We start from the raw sequence: 10,220 nt of genomic DNA, 5'->3' as shown, positions 1-10,220 counted from the left end.
GTCACAGGCTCTTTTTGAATTATTTCTTTTTCTTGGAATATTCAATGCCAAAAATAAATTTCCCTTGCCGAAACCGGTTTGGCTCAGTGGATAGAGCGTCTGACTGCGGACTGAAGGGTCCCGGATTCGATTCCGGTCAAGGACATATACCTTGGTTGCGGGCACATCCCCAGTGGGGGGTGTGCAAGAGGCAGCTGACCGATGACTCTCTCTCATCGATGTTTCTAACTCTCTATCCCTCTCAATTCCTCTCTGTGTAAAATCAATAAAAATATATTTTAAAAAAATTTCCCAGAATGTAAATGTTGACTGTGAAGCATGTATAATGATGTATTTTTTACTTAATCTATAGAATATATTTGTCACTGGAAATGGAATTCGTTGTAAATACACTTGATTTAGCGCATCTATCACTATATGAATCAGGGAGGCTATTCTATTAATTAGGAAATGCCTTGACCCCATGGGGTCTAGTTTTTCTCTTTGCCAGGTAACAATAGTGACCATGGAATTTGAACCCTAGGGGAAGTCAGATCTCTTTGACACTAACTCATATGTTCACTCTTTCACTAATTTACTCATCAAATGGAATGTTTATCATATACCTACTTGCTAGGCACTATTATGAGCAAGTACATCCCTGCTATCTTGGGAATTACTGTCTAGTAGAGTGATGGAATTAGGTAAATAGTCACACTTGAGTTGTAATTGTAAACAAGTAAATACTGAAGGAAAGACAGAGGGGTGCACTCCCTTGTCTAGCTTTCCTTCTTGTGAATAGTGCAGGATGTGTCCAATGCCTATGAGCAGATATGCTTGGTCTTCTGATCCTTACCATAATACATTATGGCACCTGGGAAGGAAGCTGGGTGGTTTTTTTCCACTTCTGCCGAGAGCTCCTAGAAGAAGATAAGGGACTTCTCTCAGGAATTTTTCCTTTCCGTTTCCCCACGTTGTTTTGTGGAGTCCTTGGCCAATAGGACCATCTGAGAGAGGCAAGGAGAGAGGCTTTGAGAGTGTGGACAAATGGGCCTGTAGCTTAACCTCAGAGGCTTCACAAAATTCCAACCCCCCATATCCCACTCCCACACCTACCTATGCTGTTCTGGAAATTTACGCAGTGCACCATGTAAACAGACCTCTGATGCTTCAACTTGCTTGGCTCAAGTCTACTAAAGGAATTTACCACTTATGAAGTCTTGGTGGATCAGAACACAGGCAGTTGATCAGACTGGCCTAGTTCACAACTGTACTCTCCACTTGTAGCTGGGAAAGCTTGAGCTTGTTTTTTAACCTCCCTGTGCCTCATTTCTTCATCTGTAAAATGGGGGTAAGAATAGTATGTAGTAGGTCGATATAAAGTAAGTTAAATTAAATGAGGTAGTGCACATCATGCTTAAAGCTCTTAGAAAGTCTGTCTCGTCGTGTGGACTCATTAACTCATATATCTCATATTCTTTTGGTTTATTTTATGACACCATGGCCTGTCTTTCTGTAAATATACTTGTGCTAACAGACCATCCCTAGAACACAGAGGCCCGTGGCTTTTCACAGACTACTCTCTTCACAGGTATATGGAATCAGTGTCATTGGAAGATTAATAGTGAGTCCTTGTGTCCCAGGACAATGGGGGTGGGGTTAGAAGGGACTTTGTTGTGATGATATTGAGTTAGTTGTGAGCCCCAACAGCTAATAGCAACTCAAATTAAGATTCTACCAACAAAATGGAACAGAATAGGACTGCCCTGCTTGGCAATTTCTGTTGTATGTTTAAAGAAGTAGCCAAGGGAACTGCAGAATGGTCACTCTAAAGTCCCTCCCAGCCATCAGGGAGCCCAGCCTCTATGACATAAGTAAATATCCACTATGTCAGTATAGCCTGTACAACTCTGGCAGTCAGAATAATGATCTCCCTGCCCCCCTGCAATCAAAGATGTCCATATCATATCCTCTGAAACCTGTGAATTTAGCACCTTACATGGTGACAGGAACTTTGCAGATGTCATTATGTTAAGGACCTTGAGATGGTGGGAATCCTGGATTTTCTAGGTAAGCCCAATGTAATCACAAGGGTCCTCATAAGAGGGAGGTAGGAGGGTCTGAGTCAGAGGAGAGGTGATGCTCGAAGCAAGTTGGGGGGGTATAGTGGAGAGATAGAAATTATAAAATGTTACTACACCGCTGGTGGACGGGGCCATAAACCAAGGAAGACAGGAGGCTTATAGAAGTTGAGAAAAGCAAGAAAACAGATTTTTCCCTATAGCCTCCAGAATGAACACAGTCTTGCTGATCCATTTTTTACTTTCCTCCCTCCATGAAAACTTAATAAATATTTATCTTTCTTTTCTAATTTTATCATGATTGATTTTTCAAATATTAAAATAACTAAATGTTTAATCCAATTAAAATTGATTTTGAAGTATGGGATCACAGGTAGGTATAATAGATTCCCTCTCTCTCCAAGCTATCTCAACACCAAGTAATACCCTTAAGACATTACATTTGCTTAAAATATTCTCCCAGACTCCTTTCTACATCATCACCCTCTCTCTTTCTTTCTCTGTCACCTGTTTAGTTAACTACTATTCTTCCCAAAGGTTTTCATTAAGATCTCACTTTCCCTCCACATTCTGGGTAGAGAGATGGTATAGCAAAACTGCTAGGAGCACAGACTATGGATTCAGACTACTTAGGTCCAAATCTTGGCTCTACCATTTACTAAACTGTGTGACCTTGGGTAGGTTACCTAAGTGTTCTGCGCTCCATTTTCCTCCTTTGGAAAACAGAAATAGCAATGGGACCTATCAAAGGTTCACTGTGAATAGTGCTGAGTTAACATACGTAAACCACTGCCTTCCATGTACTGCTCAATAAGCAGTCGTTTGTCAAACCATTACACTCTTTTGTAAGACTGTGTTTTGAAATTACTTTCCCAATGGAAGTCCATGTAATGGGATTTGAGGAGAATTTCTGGGTTACCTCTTAATTTGTGACAGCTGAGGATAAAGGAGTGCTAAATATGTTATAGACCTGGGGTTCATGAACTTGGATGGGAAAAATCTACTTCCTTATTTTCATTGACCTCTAACTGAAATGAAGCCTTTCTTTTAATTATGAACGTAGGCAGCAAACAATAGCATTACTGGAGCCTGGTACATTGACTCCCATAGAAAGCACAGATATTTCATATCACATTACAGTCATTGGATGTCTTGAATTATTGTTTGCACTCATCATTACTTAGGAATTATGGAAATTTTAGACTTGCCACTAGATCTTATTATTTAATCCATTAGTAAAGAAGCACACAGAGTGCTACATCACACATTTGTCTTTTTAATAATTTGATGACTGTATTTCATTATAATTGGTTTTCTTTGTAAGTCTACTTATCATATTTTGTGCATTTACAAGTATTTTTTTCTGAGCAGGGTTGTAGGCTTCTCCAGATGCTCAGAGGAGTTCATAATGTTAAAAAACAATTCTGCTCTAAAGAAACTAGTCAACTTTCTCAACAACTGGGATGAGAAGCGCTCCTCGGGGCATGCTAAAAGGTGATTTATGTAATCTCCCAACACCCTAAGAGGTAGGTATTATTATATATTCACTTTATAGATGAGAAAAGTGAGACTCAGAGTGGTGGGCAGGGTACCCAAGGTCACAGAGCAGTACTGGTATACTAGTGGTGGAATCCATGCTTTTCAATGACTTCAATATCCTGCTTCCCATATAAATCCTCTTGGTCCCTCCACTATTGCACAAAGTAAATATCGATATCCCATTTCTCCATTTCACAGATGAGGAAACCGAGACTCAAAGAGGATGCTATTTATTTTTCACTGTTAAGCAACATAGTCAGGATTTAAACCCATGTCTGTCAGGCTCCAAAGCCTCTGGGTCCTATTGTTCCCTGTGAAGTTAATTAAAGGTGCCTTTGGAATATAGCCTGGGAGAGCTGATTATGGATCAAATATGTGACTCAGGCAGACCTTTCCACGCCACCCATCAGGATTAGATGGTTTGGAGAGAAATGACTACTTTTATTGCTTTTGCTGTGGGGTTACAGAGCAATACAGGGAGCATCTTCATGGCTGTGAAATACACACCAGCATTTGGAAAACTCCATTCCCACTATTTCTAGCAGAGAGTTAAAAGTAGGAAGCAGGAAATAAAAGAATACAGAAGTAGGAAATTCTGTATGGGGCTCATGCTGAAACGGGAAGAACCATTATTGGAAACCATTAATGATGAACTTGGTGAGGATCAAAGTAGTCTTGTGACCTGTAAATCTAATGAAATGAAAATGAGGTAATGTTATGTTTTATAACTACTGAGGATCTGAGTGGCTGGAAATTATCTCAGCATGAATACCATAAAGGAACAGGGAACAATGGGAGCCATTAAGAAAATAATCTTTATTCAGCTTCATTTATAGCAGATATTCATCTTATGTTTCAACACAGGAATCACAAAGGAGTTTGTTTTACCTTGCTGAGTGTGTAAAAATACAAGGATTGTCAAAATCCCCATGCTTTCTTCCACAGAGCCAAGGACGGAAGAGAGAGTGCTATCCAGTGGGGGCTGAATATCTGGGGCTGAAAGAGGTGACAGGAGGAAAGGGAGAATAGGGGGAGAAGAGAAGAACTAAGAGATTCTTCCAACCCTTGTTCATCCTCCATTCTCTAGACCTGAGTTGTCTAATGTGGCAGCCGCTAGCTCTACATGACTATTTACATTTGTTATGAGCAAATAAAGTAAAAAAAAAAAAAAAATCTATCTCCTATTGCACTAACCACATTTCAAGTGTTTAATGAGCACATGAAGTTAGTGGCTACTGTTTTGGATGGTCATCGTCACAGAAAGTTCTATTGGACAGCACTGAGAACCATCTGATTCCACTTATAAGTCTCAGGGTATTCAGAGTGCAGAACAAATGGGGGACTATAATATCCTATGACTATATCCTTGGCCCCTGGAAAGACAGAAGAATATTCTGAGATGGGACATACAAGTCCGCGGTTCTCATATGACCTTATATGAGCTACTTGTGCGCTCTAGGACTCAGTCTAATATGAATGCTTGATACCACCTCTTACTGAATATTAGAAATTTGCATGATTTTTTTATCTCTATGTAATAACAATGTGAGTTAGTAGGCCCATGTTACAGAGGAGGAACCAAAGATTAAAGAACATATGTGCTGCCCTAGCTGGTTTTGCTCAGTGGATAGAGCATTGTTCTATGGACTGAAGGTGTCGGGGTTTGATTCTGGTCAAGGGCATATGCCCGGGTTGTGGGCTCAATCCCCAGTAGGGGGCATGCAGGAGGCAGCTGATCAATGATTCTCTCTTATCATTGATGTCTCTATCTCTCTCTCTCTCCCTTCCTCTCTGAAACACACACACACACACACACACACACACACACACACACACACACGGCCACCCAGGAGCAGAACCAAACTTAGACCCAGACCTCTGAGTGCAGATGACATACTCCTACACTACTTCCTGCTGCTAGTTCCTCATTTCAAAATCAAAATGTCTTAGTTGGAGTCTCCCAGAAACAGAAACAGACAGGATTTGAGTGCAATTTATTTGGGAGGTGACCCCAGGAAGCACTGAAAAGGAAGTGTGGAAGTGAAACAGAGAGGAAGGAAGCCATTACAGGATGGGTTAACGAGCAGGTTACACTGTGGGCAACCACTGCTTAACTTGACTCAGGAGACAGTATAGAACGCACACCTCTGACTTAGTTCATCTCAGGGATGAGGGAACTGGGGTTTCCAACAACGCCTCGTCTATCACTGGTAGAAGGCTGCTCCCAGGGGCATTAACTCTGCACTTTCATTCTGCCTCCCTCATGAGCTAAATATGCTCTTGTGGCCATAAAAACGCCCCCCAAGGTCACAGGTACTTGGAAGTAGGGTCAGGCATGAGAGTGGGGTCCCAACAAGGTGCTACACAAGAGATTGGACTAAGTGCTCCTTCTACTCTAAGAAACTAATGGCTAGAGGCACTTAGTATTAGGTCTTTTTACATCATAAAATACAAAACAATAAATATTAACTGTCCGCCAGAAAATGTGGATGGGAGAGCCTCGAGGTACAATTAAACATCTGAGCTGATTTTTTAAAATATATTTTTATTGAATTTTTTTTTTTTTTTTTTTTTTTTTTTTTACAGAGAAGAAGGAAGAGGGATAGAGAGTTAGAAATATCAATGAGAGAGAATCATTAATCAGCTGCCTCCTGCACACTTCCTACTGGGGATGTGCCCGCAACCAAGGTATATGCCCCTGACTAAAATCGAACCTGGGACCTTTCAGTTCTCAGGCCAAGGCTCTAGCCACTGAGCCAAACCAGTTAGGGCCTGAGCTGATTTTCAACATGGATGACAAAGTAAAGGGTTAATATTATCTATATATAAAAGCCTAAGCAACTGCTACGATGGAACAACTGGAACGACTGGTCGACCAGTTGCTAAGATGCACACTGACCACCAAGGGCAGATGCTTAATGCAGGAGCTTCCCCCTGGTGGTCAGTGCGCTCCCACAGGGGAGCGCCGCTCAGCCAGAAGCCGGCTAACAGTCAATTTCACGAATAGCTGGCGAGTGCAGCTGCGGTGGCGGGAGCCTCTCCCAACTCTGTGGCAGCACTACTAAGCAGTGGCAGCAGGTGCAGTGGGCTGGGATAAGCACTAGTGGCGTGGCACCTGGCCCTGGTTCTGGCTCCTCCCTGGCCACCTACCACTTGGTGCACTGCTACATCCCTCGGGGGAATGTCCAACGGCCAGGTTAGGCCCAATCTCTGCAGACCAGGCCGGGATTTCTCTCACAATTGGACATCCCTCTCATAATCCAGGACCTCTCAGAGGCCTAAGCCAGCAGTTGGACGTCCCGAAGGGTTCCTGGATTGCAAGAGGGATGTCGAACTGCTGGTTTAGGCCTGATCCTCTGCGCTGAGGACCCCTCCCCTGCTAGTGCATGAATGTGGTGCACCAGGCCTCTAGTTATTATATAAAGAGCTCTTCATTAGGGCTACAACTTTGTCTAGTCAATGGTAAAATGCCAACATGTGTCACATAGTAAGTGTTCAATGAATGCTTGTTGAATAAATAAAATTGATAAGGAAAAGACAGTTCAGTAAAAAAAAAAAAAAAGCAATGTTTCTTAATGGAAGAGGAAATCCTAATGGTTAATAAACATTTGATAGGACATTAAATTTCATGAATAATTGGGAAAATGTAAATTAAAGCAACAATAAGCTATGCCTCTTCATCAATTGTCAAATATTAAAATGAACGATAGCATCTACAGATGGAGAGAATGCAAAGTAAAGTTCTTTTATATATGAGTATTTTCCAAGTTTTTTTGTAAAGTATTTTGAAAATACCTGTTAGCATATGCAATATATATACTCACCAACTTCCACTCTTAGAAATCTCCAGAAATAAAAGCACAAATGTCTAAGGATGTGTGTTGTTACAGCATGCTTCATAGTGGTTAAAACTTGGTTGTAGGCTGAGTATAGAGCAACAGAAGAATGTTTGAACCAATTGTAACAAGTTTGCATGGTGGAATATTAAATAGTTATTAAAAAAGAATGTCAGCCCTGCCTGGTATTACTCAGGGGTTATAGCATCAGCTTGAGCACCGAAGGGTCACAGGTTCAATTCCTGGTCAAAGACAGGTACCTGGATTGCAGGTTCAATTCCCGGCTTTGTAGGGGATGCAACTGGTCCATATCTTCTTTCCCATCGATATTACTCTCTCTCTTTCTTATTTCCCCTTCTATTTCTTCCTCCCTTCCACTCTTTCTAAAAAAAAAAAAAATCAATGGAAAAAATATCCTTGAGTGAGGATTAACAACAACAATAAAAAAATAAAAAAAAGAATGTGTCAGAACTGTATTGACTAACCTAGAATGATTTCCATAATATATTGTTAAGTGAGATAAGTAACTACAAAAAAAAATGATAGATTCCTTTTTTTTATGAAATGAATAATTGAGTAGTTATAAGGATACTTGCCAGGCTGTTATGGGTAGGGAGATATAAAGATAAAGAAAAAATAAATATTTAAAAAAGTGTAAATAATTCATATATATAAAGAGGTAATATACAAATTATCCAGGTCGCCTTAAGGCATCACAACGGGCTCAGGAGGAGCTGTGCATGCAGATGGGCGGGAGGGGGCTGCATGCTGCCCCCAGCCCCAGCGGACACACACCAGGAGTGGGGGTGTGTTCTGAGCAGCCATGGCATGCCTCAGAGCATGCCTCAGGTGAGTGGCAGTGGCTGCCGGAGCGAAGTAGCCTGGGTCCCAGATGCCTGGCACTGGCTGGAGCAAAGCAGCCCAGATCCCATTGGGTGGCAGCAGTACCTGGAGGGAAGCAGCCTGGGTCCTGGGTGCTGGAGGGAAGCCGGTGCCAGCAGCCAGGGGAAGGAAGGCCTATTCTTGCACAGATTTTTGTGCATCAGGCCTCTAGTTCTATATAATAAAATGCTAATATGCAAATCAACTGAACAGCAGAACAATCAGTTGTGGAACGACTGGTCACTATGATGCATATTGACCACCAGGGGGCAAATGCTTAATGTAGGAGCTGCCCCCAGCCCACAGGCCTGGGGTGGCGCTGGCGAGCAGGCCATGCCAGGATAGCTAAGGCGGGTGTGAGCAGGGGCTCTGACTACCCCACTGGTCACCCCATAGATCAGCCCTGATTACCAGCCAGGCCTAGGGACCCTGTCTGTACACGAATTTCGTGCACCAGGCCTCTAGTATGGTATAATGTTATAGGAGAATGTAAAACAGGAAATATATCTATGGTATCTTGGGAAGAAAAATCTGAAAGTACATACAAACAAGGACAAAAAGGTGACATGTATAAATAAAAATTGTCTTAATTTGGGAATGGGACCATGGATAATTTTTTTGGTGTGCAATAAAGTATCTGTTTCATACATATATCTTTAGTAGAAAAGGTTTGATTATTCACTGTGCTTTGACTATAGGAAAAGATGCAGAATTATGCCTCTTGATCTCAATTCCCAAACTTTATATATTTTTTCTGTTAATTCACTGAGAAAAAGTCACTTTCTCATATTCTTACGTCTTTCCTCAGAGTTTGGGATTTTAAAAGAAATTAGACTTGACTTTTGAGGATATTTTTCTCATATTATTGGGCTTGGAGAATATCTGCTTCCTAATTTTAGACTTCGATGTATGCCCAAACTTAGGAAGAGGATGAGGGATGAGGTAAGGAGAAAAATACCATCCTGAATGGAGAATTGCCACTCATGGCAAGTGTTCTGAGGGATATAGCAGGGCAAGTGGATTGTTTGGGTTGCTGGGCCTTTGCACCTTCTTACTGGACAGGAGTAGAGGGGGTGGACAGGACCCACCAAGGAGGACAAGAGGGTGCAGATAGTTCTTCCTACCTCCTGGCTGGCAGAATATGGGGTGTGACCCTTCTGATGTTTCTTCCCAAGACTCTGAACCTTGAGGGAACGATGCTCAAGTTTCTGTATAAGAAATTAGCTTAAAATTTAGTGACTTGAAATGATGAGCATTTATCTCCCAGTTTCTATGGGTCAGGAATCCAGGAGCAGCTTAGCGGGGTGGCTTTGATTTGGGGCCTTTCACCTGACTGCGATCAAGAGCCTCATAGTGAGGCAAGGCAGGTGGGTCTGCAGTCATCTAAGGCTTCGCTGGGGCTGAAAGATCCACTTTTAATAGCCAGAGGCCTTGGTTTCTCACCATGTGGGCTTCTCTAAAGACTGATTAGGATCTTCATAACAAGGCAGCTGGCTTCTCCAGAGAGCCTGATGAGGAGCAGGGGGGTGGGGGGAGAGGAGAAGAGAGGGAGAGAGAGAGAAGGAGGGAAGACGAAGAGGGAGGGTAGGAGGAGGGAAGGAGTGGGAGACAGAGAACATGTGACAGAGCACATAAGAACGAAGCCTCAGTAGTATACAACCTAATCTTGGAGGTGACATACTATTACTGCTCTTGGTTTCCATTGGTCACATACTAGTAGAACAACCCTGGTATAATGGCGGAGGTGACTACACAAAGCTGTGAAGACCAGGAGGCTGGCTCACTGGGGGGGACCCTCTTGGAGGCTGGCTAGCATAGAGTTGGATTGTAAGACTTGTTCTGTAGCAGGGCCCTGTCTATGTCCCACATCCTGTGGTTCCTGCCTGAACTTGATTCTTCAGCC

This window comes from Pipistrellus hanaki, assembly GCF_964339955.1.
Source record: "Pipistrellus hanaki genome assembly, chromosome: 6".
NCBI classification, from domain to species: Eukaryota; Metazoa; Chordata; class Mammalia; order Chiroptera; family Vespertilionidae; genus Pipistrellus; species Pipistrellus hanaki.
This window is presented reverse-complemented; position numbering follows the sequence as displayed.